Raw genomic sequence first — 16,456 nt, 5'->3', positions numbered from 1 at the left:
TCCCTAATTATACTGTCTCCCTTTATTCTTCCCATCGCCACCTCACCACACGGGAATAAAAACTCCCCCCCCCCCTCATGGGGCGAGGTAGCGGTGGGAAAAAAAGACAAAAAGGCCACATTCTTTTCAACTCAGTCTCTGCTGTCATTAATATTCACCGAAACCCCAGCCCCCCTTTCCACTCCGGGGCCCCACGAAACTTTCCATGGTTTACCACAAACGCTTCACATGCCCTTATTCAATCCATTGACAGCACATCGACCCCGGTATACCACATCGTTCCAATTCACTCTATTCCTTGCAGGCCTCTCACCCTCCTGCATGTTCAGGCCCCGATCACTCAAAAGCTTTTTCACACCATCTTTCCACCTCCAATTTGGTCTTCCACTTCTCCTCGTTCCCTCCACCTCTGACACATATATCCTCTTGGTCAATCTTTCCTCACTCATTCTCTCCATGTGACCAAACCATTTCAAAACACCCCCTTCTGCTCTCTCAACCATACTCTTTTTATTTCCACACATCTCTCTTACCCTATTATTAGTTACTCGATCAAACCATCTCACACCACATATTGTCCTCAAACATCTCATTTCCAGTACATCCACACTCCTGCTTACAACTCTATCCATAGCCCACGCCTCTCAACCATACAACATTGTTGGAACCACTATTCCTTCAAACATACCCATTTTTGCTTTCCGAGATAATGTTTTCAACTTCCAAACATTCTTCAAGGCTCCCAGAATTTTCATCCCCTCCCCCACCCTATGATTCACTTCCGCTTCCATGGTTCCAGCCGCTGCCAGATCCACTCCCAGATATCTAAAACACTTTACTTCCTCCAGTTTTTCTCCATTCAAACTTACCTCCCAGTTGACTTAACCCTCAACCCTACTGTACCTAATAACCTTGCTCTTATTCACATTTACTCTTAACTTTCTCTTTCACACACTTTACCAAACTCAGTCACCAGCTTCTTCAGTTTCTCACATGAATCAGCCACCAGCACTGTATCATCAGCGAACAACAACTGACTCACTTCCCAAGCTCTCTCATCCACAACAGACTGCATAATTGCCCCTCTTTCCAAAACTCTTGCCTTCACCTCCCTAACAACCCCATCCATAAACAAATTAAACAACCATGGAGACATCACACACCCCTGCTGCAAACCTACATTCACTGAGAACCAATCACTTTCCTCTCTTCCTACTCGTACACATGCCTTACATCCTCGATAAAAAATTTTCACTGCTTCTAACAACTTGCCTCCCACACCATATATTCTTAATACCTTCCACAGAGCATCTCTATCAACTCCATCATATGGCTTCTCCAGATCCATAAATGCTACATACAAATCCATTTGCTTTTCTAAGTATTTCTCACATACATTCTTCAAAGCAAACACCTGATCTACACATCCTCTACCACATCTAAAACCAGACTGCTCTTCCCCAATCTGATGTTCTGTACATGCCTTCACCCTATCAATCAATACCCACCCATATGATTTCCCAGGAATACTTAACAAAACTTATACCTCTGAAATTTGAGCACTCACTCTTATCCCCTTTGCCTTTGTACAATGGCACTATGCACGCATTCCGCCAATCCTCAGGCACCTCACCATGAGTCATACATACTTTGAATAACCTTACCAACCAGTCAACAATACAGTCACCCCCTTTTTTAATAAATTCCACTGCAATATTATCCAAACCTGCTGCCTTGCCGGCTTTCATCTTCCGCTAAGCTTTTACTGCCTCTTCTCTGTTTACCAAATCATTTTCCCTAACCCTCTCACTTTGCACACCACCTCGACCAAAACACCCAATATCTGCCACTCTATCATCAAACACATTTAACAAACCTTCAAAATACTCACTCCATCTCCTTCTCACATCACCACTACTTGTTATCACCTCCCCATTAGCCCCCTTCACTGAAGTTCCCATTTGCTCCCTTGTCTTACGCACTTTATTTACCTCCTTCCAAAACATCTTTTTATTCTCCCTAAACTTTAATGATACTCTCTCGCCCCAACTCTCATTTGCCCACTTTTTCACCTTTTGCACCTTTCTCTTGACCTCCTGCCTCTTCCTTTTATACAACTCCCACTCATTTGCATTTGCATATATCTAATCTGGTTTAGCTATATGTATATCCTGGTCTTTTTTAAGGTGTTAATAGGTCTTATAAATGTTTTAGGGCAATTAGGTTCCACTGGTTTTGAGCTATTGGCAAACACTAAAGCCTTACAGATATTAATTTCATCATTAGTGTAATGACTGTATTTCTCTGAATTACAAAAAGACTTTGTAACATGAACACATCTAGATGGCTTCCCTGTTGGAGCACACCAAAGTTAATCCGTAGCCTCATGTACACAAGGAATCCTAATTTAGTGCTTTATTAGACAGGTAGATCACAAAAGAAGGGTTTGTCTTCTTAGTCCAGTGTGTGTTTGTAATGATTCAACTTACAATTTAGTGACATTTGTAGACTATTGCCTTCATGTCTTAGTGTATTCTAGCAATAGTTGGATGGCAACAGCCGTAGCATTGTGTACATTTGCCATCCAAAGAGAACGGATGCCCATCTGTTGGTCGACACACTTCCAAACTTTCCTACAATAACGCTCCATTACAACTGTTCCTCCCACACAAGTCCCATAGGAGGAGAAACCCGTGAAAAATGACTCGCGAGGTGGAGCAACACATGGGGGGTATCAAACAGCTCGAGTCTCGTGGTGTACTGAGTTTATTTACTTCGCTGAGTAAACATGATCTCTTCCGGCCAGTAAACAACAATGGGATCTTATACATTCAATAAGGCATCTTACAGACTGACAATGGGATCTTATACATTCAATAAGGCATCTTACAGACTGACGTGTCCACAATGGATTAAGTGCGTCATCCAAACAACTAATTATTCACATACAAAAATTATCATCTTGTACATTACAAAATTACGAAACAGAATTAACATATTTCATGTATAAATAAATGTTTCTATATCACAAATTTCACGATATAGGAAGGTATTCAAATGTATGTTTTTTGGGTTAACTAAAGTAAACACAAGAACGAAATGAGAGCACAGTATAATAACGATTTCAGATAATGTCAAAAACGACAATGGTTTGTTAATATGTAAATTCTAATGGATAAATAGGCTAAATGTTGTACAGATATAAAAACATGAAAAACTAAAAAAAAAAAAAAAATTTGCCTGATATGAGAATCGAACTCACGACCATGAGTTTTTGAAACTCACGCTCTGCCACTGAGCTAATCAAGCGGTATTGTAAGTAAAGAAAAATCTTCTATTTGAATTGCTAGAAAATCCCGACATTTTCTAGTTTGGCTCTTCCGTCTGCTTCTGGTCTTAGAAAGTACTGGAGGGGATTATATATTATATTTTTTTTTTTTTTTTTAAATTTTCCAAAAGAAGGAACAGAGGGGGCCAGTTGAGGATATTCCAAAAAAGGCCCAGTCCTCTGTTCTTAGCGCTACCTCGCTAACGCGGGAAATGGCGAATAGTTTAAAAGAAAGAAAGATATATATATACATATATATATATATATATATTTTTGCTTTGTCGCTGTCTCCCGCGTTTGCGAGGTAGCGCAAGGAAACAGACGAAAGAAATGGCCCAATCCATCCCCATACACATGTATATACATACGTCCACACACGCAAATATACATACCTACACAGCTTTCCATGGTTTACCCCAGACACTTCACATGCCCTGATTCAATCCACTGACAGCACGTCAACCCCGGTATACCACATCGCTCCAATTCACTCTATTCCTTGCCCTCCTTTCACCCTCCTGCATGTTCAGGCCCCGATCACACAAAATCTTTTTCACTCCATCTTTCCACCTCCGCTGGTGGCTGATTCATGTGAGAAACTGCAGAAGCTGGTGACTGAGTTTGGTAAAGTGTGTGAAAGAAGAAAGTTAAGAGTAAATGTGAATAAGAGCAAGGTAATTAGGTACAGTAGGGTTGAGGGTCAAGTCAATTGGGAGGTAAGTTTGAATGGAGAAAAACTGGAGGAAGTAAACCGTTTTAGATATCTGGGAGTGGATCTGGCAGCGGATGGAACCATGGAAGCGGAAGTGGATCATAGGGTGGGGGAGGGGGCGAAAATCCTGGGAGCCTTGAAGAATGTGTGGAAGTCCAGAACATTATCTCGGAAAGCAAAAATGGGTATGTTTGAAGGAATAGTGGTTCCAACAATGTTGTATGGTTGCGAGGCGTGGGCTATGGATAGAGTTGTGCGCAGGAGGATGGATGTGCTGGAAATGAGATGTTTGAGGACAATGTGTGGTGTGAGGTGGTTTGATTGAGTAAGTAACGTAAGGGTAAGAGAGATGTGTGGAATAAAAAGAGCGTGGTTGAGAGAGCAGAAGAGGGTGTTTTGAAATGGTTTGGGCACATGGAGAGAATGAGTGAGGAAAGGTTGACCAAGAGGATATATGTGTCGGAGGTGGAGGGAACGAGAAGTGGGAGACCAAATTGGAGGTGGAAAGATGGAGTGAAAAAGATTTTGTGTGATCGGGGCCTGAACATGCAGGAGGGTGAAAGGAGGGCAAGGAATAGAGTGAATTGGATCGATGTGGTATACCGGGGTTGACGGGCTGTCAGTGGATTGAATCAGGGCATGTGAAGCGTCTGGGGTAAACCATGGAAAGCTGTGTAGGTATGTATATTTTGCGTGTGTGGACGTATGTATATACATGTGTATGGGGGTGGGTTGGGCCATTTCTTCGTCTGTTTCCTTGCGCTACCTCGCAAACGCGGGAGACAGCGATAAAGCAAAATATATATATATATATATATATATATATATATATATATATATATATATATATATATATATATATACATATATATATATATATATATATATATATATATATATATATATATATATATATATATATATGTATATATATATATATATATATATATATATATATATATATATATATATATATATATATATATATATATATATATATATATATATATATATGAGCCTCATGGGAAATAACCGGTGTAGATCCAGTTGATCACCAAGGTGAGATGAAGGGTATTCGAGTACATAGTATTCCAATAATCATTTCCCTATTAGGGGCCATCATATCCTAGCGGTAACGCTCCCGCTTGTTGCACAGGGGTCCCGGGTTCGATCGTGACTGTTGGAGGTTTGTATGATATATATAAATATTGTGCTCATAGTTTGTTCATGTATTTAGTTGAGTTTGCCAAAAAAAACGTACATTTGAATACGTTCTTATATGTTGAATATTGTGATGTAGAAACATTTATTTATACATGAAATATGTTAATTCTGTTTCGTAATTTTGTAATGTTCAAGATGATAATATCTTTATGTGAATAATTAGTTGTAATGTATCGGTGCTGTATGAAAGTTTGGAGATGTGTTGACCAACAAATGTATACAATGCTACGGCTGTTGCCATCCAAAGAGAACGGATGCCCATCTGTTGGTCGACATACTTCCAAACTTTCCTACGATAACGCTCCATTACAACTAATTATTCACATACAATCATTATCATCTTGTACATTACAAAATTACGAAACAGAATTAACATATTTCATGTATAAATAAATGTTTCTATATCACAAATTTCACGATATATGAAGGCATTCAAATGTGTTTTTTTGGGTTAACTAAAGTAAACACAAGAACGAAATGAGAACACAGTATGATAACGATTTCAGATAATGTCAAAAACCACAATGGTTTGTTAATATAAAAATTATAATGGATAAATAAGCTAAATGTTGTACAGATATAGAAACATGAAAAAACTAAAAAATAAAGTTTGCCTGGTGTGAGAATCGAACTCACGACCATGAGCTTTTGAGGCTCACGCTCTGCCACTGAGCTAACCAGGCGGCAATATAATTAAAAAAAAATCTTCTATTTGAATTGCTAGAAAATCCCGACATTTTCTAGTTTGGCTCTTCCGTCTGCTCCTGGTCTTAGAAAGTACTGGAGGGGATTATATATATATATATATATATATATATATATATATATATATATATATATATATATATATATATATATATATATATATATATTTATATATATATATATATATATATATATATATATATATATATATATATATATATATATATATATATATATATATATATATATATATATATGAGCCTGATGGGAAATAACCGGTGTAGATCCAGTTGATCACCAAGGTGAGATGAAGGGTATTCGAGTACATAGTATTCCAATAGTCATTTCCCTATTAGGGGCCATCATATCCTAGCGGTAACGCTCCCGCCTGTTGCACAGGGGTCCCGGGTTCGATCGTGACTGTTGGAGGTTTGTATGATATATATATAAATATTGGGCTCGTAGGTTGTTCATGTATTTAGTTGAGTTTGCCCTAAAACCATACATTTGAATACGTTCTTATATGTTGAATTTTGTGATGTAGAATCATTTATTTATACATGAAATATGTTAATTCTGTTTCGTAATTTTGTAATGTACAAGATGATAATATTTGTATGTGAATAATTAGTTGTAATGGAGCATTATTGTACGAAAGATTGGAGATGTGTCGACCAACAAATGTACGCAATGCTACGGCTGTTGCCATCCAAAGAGAACGGATGCCCATCTGTTGGTCGACATACTTCCAAACTTTCCTACAATAACGCTCCATTACAACTAATTTATTCACATACAAACATTATCATCTTGTACATTAGAAAATTACGAAGCAGAATTAACATATTTCATGTATAAATAAATGTTTCTATATCACAAATTTCACGATATAGGAAGGTATTCAAATGTATGTTTTTTGGGTTAACTAAAGTAAACGCAAGAACGAAAAGAGAGCACAGTATAATAACGATTTCAGATAATGTCAAAAACGACAATGGTTTGTTAATATGTAAATTCTAATGGATAAATAGGCTAAATGTTGTACAGATATAAAAACATGAAAAAAACTAAAAAAAAAAAAGTTTGCCCGGACCAGGGACCTCTCGATCTTCAGTCGAGCGCTCTCCCGACTGAGCTACCCGGGCCACAATTATATGGAAAATTTGGGGGGGGGGGGGGGGTATTTATCCTACCCAAAAGTATTTTGTTGTGTTGTGGTGTGATGATGAAGTTGGTGATGTGGTGTAGTTTGTAGCAGTTTGGTGGTATGATGATGATGAAGTAGGTCATGTGATGTAGCAGAAAGGTGAGGGAATTGGCCATATATCATGGTGGTGTATGGCAAGGTCATATGATCAAACCTTCCCGCTTGCTCACACCGGAAATTGCTCTTTTGATACTTCTACAGTTTGGGTATGTGTTTGTTAGACTAAATATTAACATAAGAATAGTGTAATATTAAAGAAAATTATATGATAATAATGATTTAGATTTGTTATAGGTCAAGATGTGTAGTTGAAGCGGAAGAGCGAAATATGGTACAGGTCAGCCATTACTGGGTCGACGACACATACTGAAAATTACTGCCTTTATTTTTATTATCATTATTATTATTATTATTATTATTATTATCATTATTATTATTATACATTCATGTCTGTGTCAGTTGTTTTAAATAACTGTTTTGTTTGTAGAGTAAAACTTGTCTTTCACATATTATTGTTTCCTTGAGAAATGGTAGTTAATGGAGAGGTTCACAAAGTGTGAGGTCAACATTATGTGATATTTCCAGTAAAGTCGAGGTAGTATTTACCAATGGCGTCTTGATGTTTTATGGTCCAGGCCATAGATTATCACCACCACATAGACTGGCTGACAACTAGCCACAGTTGGATATCATAAACCCCTAAATTATGGCTGGTTCCTGGGGCCCTCCAGCCTTCCATACGTTCCTGATAAGATCTTTTTATATGTTTTTCTCAGAGAAACAAGACACGTGTGCATCTCTGTAAAGTTACACACACACACACACACACACATTACTTCTTCAGATAATGTCTGCAATAAAAGGTCAAGCTAAAAAGTTACTTTGTTCTATTTCGTAATGGGTTTAACCTTGATATTTGGAATGAGTGTTTAGCCTATCTAAATTTGACAGTTGAGGTTATTTATTTGGATGGTGTTTCCAGATTGTAATTTGGAAGGAGTGTCCTGGATGATGAGCCCCAAGATGACCTAAGATTGTTGTACAAGATGGAAAACAATTCCCAAGCTTTTCTTCCATTTTGGTTTCAAGAATTGAATTGAGCCATTTTGTATTTCCTTGTATCTGTATGGAATATTTCTTTAGGTATAACTATTCCATGAATAATTTTCTGTATGTTTTCTGGTAATAATTGGCTTGTGTTTATTTCATTGTGGTACTATGGTAAGACAGCCACATTGATGGATATAGCTGTTAAGACTTGCAGCACAACACATGATGCTTTCCTCAAGGCACATAACTTGTACCTACACAAGGTCCACAAATTTTTAAGCTTATATTTAAGAGAATTGATATGACATACAGTTTGTTGTGCAACTATGTAGTTGACAAGGGCAAATATAATCGGTTTAATTTTCAGTTTGATGAATGCTGGCCTGAACCCTTGCTTGCTTAATTCAAAATGAAGTGCATTAAGAAGTTGCAGCAAATAATGAAGAAGGATTACACTTGAGCATACAGGTGCTTGACCAGGAGGCATCATGATATGTAGACACTGCCAATCCCTCCACAGATAAGTCAGCAGAGTGTGCAATCTCAGCCATCTTGTCAGACTTAAATGAAACATTTGTTAGTAATGTTGTGAAATGTCTTGTAGCAGTTTAAAACTTTCAGAGCTATGTTATTCATGTTTGTAGTTTTACATAATGAATCAATATTCACAAAGAAATATGTGATTCTTAAGTAGCGAGGGAATGGTCCCAGAGCCCTTTTTTGCACTTCATTGAGAATATAAATTTATCTGCCACTGCTGGCATCATAGGAGAGCAGTTTTATGTTGAACTATACTTAGATTATCATACTGACAGAGTAGTAGGAAAGTGTGCAGTACTGTGATTTACTTACACACATACAGCAGCCATATGTATGTGTATGTGTATACATATATATACACACACAGACATATACATATATATACATGTACATAATTCATACTGTCTGCCCTTATTCATTCCCGTCGCTACCCTGCCACACATGAAATGAAAAGCCCCTTCCCCGCTTGTGCGCGAAGTAGCGCAAGGAAAAGACAATGAAGGACTTATTCGTTCACACTCAGTCTCTACCTGTCATGTATAATGCACCAAAATCACAGCTCCTTCTCCACATCCAGGCCCCACAAAACTTTCCATGGATTACCCCAGACGCTTCACATGCCCTGGTTCAATCCATTGACAGCACATCGAACCCGGTATACCACGTCATTCCAATTCACTATTCCTTGCAGGCCTTTCACTCTCCTGCATGTTCAGGCCCCGATCACTCAAAATCTTTTGCACTCCATCTTTCCACCTCCAATTTGGTCTTCCACTTCCCCATGTTCCCTCAACCTCTGACAATGTCATATATTCTCTTGGTCAATCTTTCCTCAATCATTCTGTCCATGTGACCAAACCATTTCAAAACACCCTCTTCTACTCTCTCAACCACACTCTTTTTATTATCACACATCTCTCTTACCTTATTATTACTTACTCGATCAAACCATCTCACACCACATATTGTTCTCAGACATCTCATTTCCAGCACATCCACCCTCCTCCGCACAACTCTATCCATAGCTCACGCCTTGCAATCATATAACATTATTGGAACCATTATTCCCTCAAACATACCCATTTTTGCTTTCCGAGATAATGTTCTCGACTTCCACACATTCTTCAACGCTCTCAGAACTTTCGCCCCCTCCCCCACCCTATGATTCACTTCCGCTTCCATGGTTCCATCCGCTGCCAAATCCACATCCAGATATCTAAAACACTTCACTTACTCCAGTTTTTCTCCATATATATATATATATATATATATATATATATATATATATATATATATATATATATATATATTCTAATTTTGCTGTGTCGCTGTCTCCCGCGTTTACGAGGTAGCGCAAGGAAACAGACGAAAGAAATGGCCCAACCCACCCCCATACACATGTATATACATACACACACGTCCACACACGCAAATACACATACCTATACATCTCAATGAACACATATATATACATACACAGACACATACATATATACCCATGCACACAATTCACACTGTCTGCCCTCATTCACTCCCATCGCCACCTCGCCACAAATGGAATACCATCCCCCTCCCCCCTCATGTGTGCGAGGTAGCACTAGGAAAAGACAACAAAGGCCACATTCGTTCACACTCAGTCTCTAGCTGCCACGCAATAATGCCCGAAAACCACAGCTCCCTTTCCACATCCAGGCCCCACACAACTTTCCATGGTTTACCCCAGATGCTTCACATGCCCTGATTCAATCCACTGACAGCACGTCAACCCCGTTATACCACATCGATCCAATTCACTCTATTCCTTGCCCTCCGCTCATCCTCCTGCATGTTCAGGCCCCGATCACACAAAATCTTTTTCACTCCATCTTTCCACCTCCAATTTCGTCTCCCACTTCTCCTCGTTCCCTCCACCCCCGACACATATATCCTCTTGGTCAACCTTTCCTCACTCATTCTCTCCATGTGCCCAAACCATTTCAAAACACCCTCTTCTGCTCTCTCAACCACGCTCTTTTTACTTCCACACATCTCTCTTACCCTTACATTACTTACTCGATCAAACCATCTCACACCACATATTGTCCTCAAACATCTCATTTCCAGCACATCCACCTTCCTGCGCACAACTCTATCCATAACCGATGCCTCGCAACCATACAACATTGTTGGAACCACTATTCCTTCAAACATACCCATTTTTGCTTTCCGAGATAATGTTCTCGACTTCCACACATTCTTCATGGCTTCCAGAATTTTTGCCCCCTCCCCCACCCTATGATTCACTTCGGCGTCCATGGTTCCATCCGCTGCGAAATCCACTCCCAGATATCTAAAACACTTCACTTCCTCCAGTTTTTCTGCATTCAAACTTACCTCCCAGTTGACTTGACCCTCAACCCTACTGTACCTAATAACCTTGCTCTTATTCACATTTACTCTCAACTTTCTTCTTTCACACACTTTACCAAACTCAGTCACCAGCTTTTGCACTTTCTCACATAAATCAGCCACCAGCGCTGTATCATCAGCGAACAAAAACTGAATCACTTCCCAAGCTCTCTCATCCACAACAGACTGCATACTTGCCCCTCTTTCCAAAACTCTTGCATTCACCTCCCTAACAACCCCATCCATAAACAAATTAAACAACCATGGAGACATCACACACCCCTGCCACAAACCTACATTCACTGACAACCAATCACTTTCCTCTCTTCCTACACATACACATGCCTTACATCCTCGATAAAATCTTTTCATTGCTTCTAACAACTTGCTTCCCACACCATATATTCTTAATACCTTTCACAGAGCATCTCTATCAACTTCATCATATGCCTTCTCCAAATCCATAAATGCTACATACAAATCCATTTGCTTTTCCATGTATTTCTCACATACATTCTTCAAAGCAAACACCTGATCCACACATCCTCTACCACTTCTGAAACCACACTGTTCTTCCCCAATCTGATGCTCTGTACATGCCTTCACGTTCTCAATCAATACCCTCCCATATAATCTACCAGGAATACTCAACAAACTTATACCTCTGTAATTTGAGCACTCACTCTTATCCCCTTTGCCTTTGTACAATGGCACTATGCAAGCATTCCGCCAATCGTCAGGCACCTCACCATGAATCATCCATACATTAAATAACCTTACCAACCAGTCAACAATACAGTCACCCCCTTTTTTAATAAATTCCACTGCAATACCATCCAAACCCGCTGCCTTGCCAGCTTTCATCTTCCGCAAAGCTTATACTACCTCTTCTCTGTTTACCAAATCATTTTCCCCAACCCTCTCACTTTGCACACCACCTCGATCAAAACATCCTATATCTGCCACTCTATCATCAAACACATTCAACAAACCTTCAAAATACTCACTCCACCTCCTTCTCACATCACCATTACTTGTTATCACCTCCCCATTAGCCCCCTTCACTGAAGTTCCCATTTGTTCCCTTGTCTTACGGACTTTATTTAACTCCTTCCAAAACTTCTTTTTATTCTCCCTAAAACTTAATGATATTCTCTCATCCCAACTCTCATTTGCCCTCTTTTTCACCTCTTCCACCTTTCTCTTGACCTTCTGCGTCTTTCTTTTATACGTCTCCCACTCATTTGCATTATTTCCCTGCAAAAATCGTCCAAATGCCTCTCTCTTCTCTTTCACTAACAATCTTACTTTTTCATCCACCACTCACTACCCTTTCTAATCTGCCCACCTCCAACACTTCTCATGCCACAAGCATCTTTTGCGCAAGCCATCACTGCTTCCCTAAATACATCCTATTCCTCCCCCACTCCCCTTACGTCCTTTCTCCATTCTGTACTCAGTCTCTCCTGGTACTTCCTCACACAAGTCTCCTTCTCAAGCTCACTTACTCTCACCACTCTCTTCACCCCAACATTCTCTCTTCTTTTCTGAAAATCTCTACAAATCTTCACCTTCGCCTCCACAAGATAATGATCAGACATCCCTCCAGTTGCAGCTCTCAGCATGTTAACATCCAAAAGTCTCTCTTTTGCGCGCCTATCAATTAACACGTAATCCAATAACGCTCTCTGGCCATCTCACCTACTTACACACGCATACTTATGTATACCTCTCTTTTTAAACCAGGTATTCCCAATCACCAGTCCTTTTTCAGCACATAAATCTACAAGCTCTTCACCATTTCCATTTACAACACTGAACACCCCATGTATACCAATTATTCCCTCAACTGCCACATTACTCACCTTTGCATTCAAATCACCCATCATTATCACCCGGTCTGGTGCATCAAAACCACTAACACACTCACTCAGCTGCTCCCAAAACACTTGCCTCTCATGATCTTTCTTCTCATGCCCAGGTGCATATGTACCAATAATCACCCATCTCTCTCCAACAACTTTCAGTTTTATCCATATCAATCTAGCGTTTACTTTCTTACACTGTCACATACTCCCACCACTCCTGCCTATTTCAGGAGTAGTGCTACTACTTCCCTTGGTCTTGTCCTCTCACTTAACCAATGACTTTACTCCCAAGACATTCCCAAACCACTCTTCCCCTTTACCCTTGAGCTTCGTTTCACTCAGAGCCAAAACATCCAGGTTCCTTTCATCAAACATACTACCTATCTCTCCTTTTTTCTCATCTTGGTTACATCCACACACATTTAGACACCCCAATCTGAATCTTCGAGGAGGATGAACACTCCCCGTGTGACTCCTTCTTCTATTTCCCCTTTTTGAAAGTTAAGATACAAGGAGGGGAGGGTTTCTGGTCCCCCGCTCCCGTCCCCTTTAGTCGCCTTGCACGACATGTGAGGAATGCGTGGGAAGTATTCTTTCTCCCCTATCCCCAGGGATAATAGGTATACTTACATAAGTATACTTATGTATATCTCTCTTTTTAAACTAGGTATTCCCAATCACCAGTCGTTTTTCAGCACATAGATCTACAAGCTCTTCACCATTTCCATTTACAACACTGAACACCCCATGTACACCAATTATTCCCTCAACTGCCACATTACTCACCTTTGCATTCAAATCGCCCATTTCTATAACCCGGTCTAATGCATCAAAACTACTAACACACTCACTCAGCTGCTCCCAAAACACTTGGCTCTCATGATCTTTCTTCCCATACCCTGGTGCATATGCACCAATAATCACCCATCTCTCTCCATCCACTTTCAGTTTTACCCATATCAATCTAGAATTTACTTTCTTACACTCTATCACATACTCCTACCACTCTTGTTTCAGTGGTAGTGCTACTCCATCCCTTGCTCTTGTCCTCTCACCAACCCCTGACTTTACTCCCAAGACATTCCCAAATCACTCTTACCCTTTACCCTTGAGCTTCGTTTCACTCAGAGCCAAAACATCCAGGTTCCTTTCCTCAAACAAACTACCTATCTCTTCTTTTTTCTCATCTTGGTTACATCCACACACATTTAGACACCCCAATCTGAGCCTAACAGGACGATGAGTATTCCCTGCGTGACACCTTCTGTTTCCCCTTTTAGAAAGTTTAAATGCAAGGAGGGGGGGGGTTCTTTCCCTCCCGCTTCTGTCTTTTTTAGTGCCTTCTACGACACGTGAGGAATGTGTGGGAAGTATTCTTTTTCCTTTATTATACTTTGTCGCTGTTTCCCGCATTAGGGAGGTGGTGCAAGGAAACATATATATATATGTAGGTTGGTAAGGTTATTCAATGTATGTATGACTCATGGTGCGGTGCCTCAGGATGGGCGGAATGCATGCATAATACCATTTTACAAAGGCAGTGGATAAAAGTGAGTGCTCAAATAACAGAGGTATAAGTTTGTTGAGTATTCCTGGGAAGTTATATGGGAGGGTATTGATTGAGAGGGTGAAGGCTTTTACAGAGCATCAGATTGGTGAAGAGCAGTGTGGTTTCAGAAGTGGTAGAGGATGTGTGGATCAGGTGTTTGCTTTGAAGAATGTATGTGAGAAATATTTAGAAAAGCAAATGGATTTGTATGTGGCATTTATGGTTCTGGAGGCATGTGATAGGTTGACAGAGATGCTCTGTGGAAGGTATTAAGAATATATGGTGTGGGAGGCAAGTTGTTAGAAGCAGTGAAAAGTTTTTATCGAAGATGTAAGGCATGTAAGGCATCTGTTTCCTTGCACTACCTCACTATTTCATATTTGGCTGGGTGGCGACGGGAATGGATGAAGGCACCAAGTATGAATATGTATATTCATATATATATGTATATATCTATGTGTGTATATGTATGTATACTTTGAAATGTATGTGCATATATATATATGCGTGTGTGGGCATTTATGTATATACATTTATTTATGTTGGGTTGCGCCATTCCTCGTCTGTTTCCTTGCACTACATCTCTACCATTTGCGATGTTTATTAAGGATAATAAATTGATGAATATGCTTTACCCAGAGTTAGTTGTACTTTTGATGGTATTCCCAAACTAACTGTCACAATTTTTTCAGAAGCAATTAAAAGTTGTCACTAACAACAAAACTATTAAAGAAACGCGGAACAAAAATAAGGGGATTAAAAAACAGCTGCAAGTTAATTCATCTGAAACATACAACACCTCTAAAAAGTGGATAGTAAATGCTTCAAGGTATGTGCCTTTATCATAATGTTTTAGATTTTTTTTTTTTAGGGTTCTGGTAAATTGTTCAAAGTACAAAAAAAAAATTACAGCAAAAAAGTTTTGTTTTAGGTACCCACTACCAGAGCCCTAAAGCCCACACATTTCTTCGTAACATTTTTGCTTTGACTTTTGTAGGTACATTGTAAAGTTGGTTATGCAGAATTTATATGAATGTAGTTTGGATTACCCACACACTAAGTATGTTGAAAGATAAACCTGGGATGACGAAGACAAAGGAAAAATTATTTTTTGATGGGATGAGTCTTATGGAATATGAATTTTATAATGAGAGAAGAGATTCTGTCATTGGGAGGGAAGATTATGGAGAACATGGAAGGTCACACAATTTGGCAAATAATGCATTAGTAATCATAGTCAAGGAACTAATTAAAAAGTGGAAACATGTATCGTTATTTTCTTTTATGATGGAGTTATGTATAATGATTTTTTAAAAGCACTGCTTCAAACTGCAGTAATGTAAAGTACAGGAACCTGGATTTTGTGTCATATATACTGTACGTAATCAGGATTCAGTTCATAGATCAATTTTTAGTGTACTGCATGGGCCTGCATTACTTGTCCTATCAACACAAATCTTTTATCAGTCATCATATTTTATACATTAAAATTTTGATAAAAAGTACGAAAAATAAAGTAAGTTGTATAAAATGAAGAAATTTTAAAAGGAGGGAGTAATGAGAAAAGTGAGTATCATGTCTTTTAAAGAAAGTTGATTGGAATATGTTGAAAAAGCTAATTTTAACCATACTGAAAAAAAGCACAGAATATATTTGCTGTGTTGCCTCTTTTGCATCAAAACATAGAGCAGGAACAGTTAATAAGAAAGACAAAAACTAAAATCAAATTTTGGCTTCTTTATCCACATCTTAAAGGGAAAAAAACCTAAAGGCTGGAAAGATATATTACATCCCTGGGGATAGGGGAGAAAGTATACTTCTCACGCTTTCCTCACGTGGCGTAAAAGGCAATTAAAGGGGAGAGGAGCAGGGAGCTAGAAACCCT

General features: G+C 39.0%; 2 non-coding genes across 2 annotated transcripts; both read right to left on the bottom strand.

The window, feature by feature from the left end:
- Nucleotides 1–3,237: 3,237 nt before the first annotated feature.
- TRNAL-CAA (transfer RNA leucine (anticodon CAA)) lies at nucleotides 3,238–3,309 on the bottom strand. Its single transcript has one exon. It is a non-coding gene; the product is annotated as a tRNA-Leu (tRNA).
- Nucleotides 3,310–5,875: 2,566 nt separating this feature from the next.
- TRNAL-CAA (transfer RNA leucine (anticodon CAA)) lies at nucleotides 5,876–5,947 on the bottom strand. Its single transcript has one exon. It is a non-coding gene; the product is annotated as a tRNA-Leu (tRNA).
- Between the last annotated feature and the right edge of the window lie 10,509 nt (nucleotides 5,948–16,456).

Source organism: Panulirus ornatus, unplaced genomic scaffold (assembly GCF_036320965.1).
Source record: "Panulirus ornatus isolate Po-2019 unplaced genomic scaffold, ASM3632096v1 CTG_5751_pilon, whole genome shotgun sequence".
In the NCBI taxonomy this organism is placed as follows: domain Eukaryota; kingdom Metazoa; phylum Arthropoda; class Malacostraca; order Decapoda; family Palinuridae; genus Panulirus; species Panulirus ornatus.
This window is presented reverse-complemented; position numbering and strand designations above follow the sequence as displayed.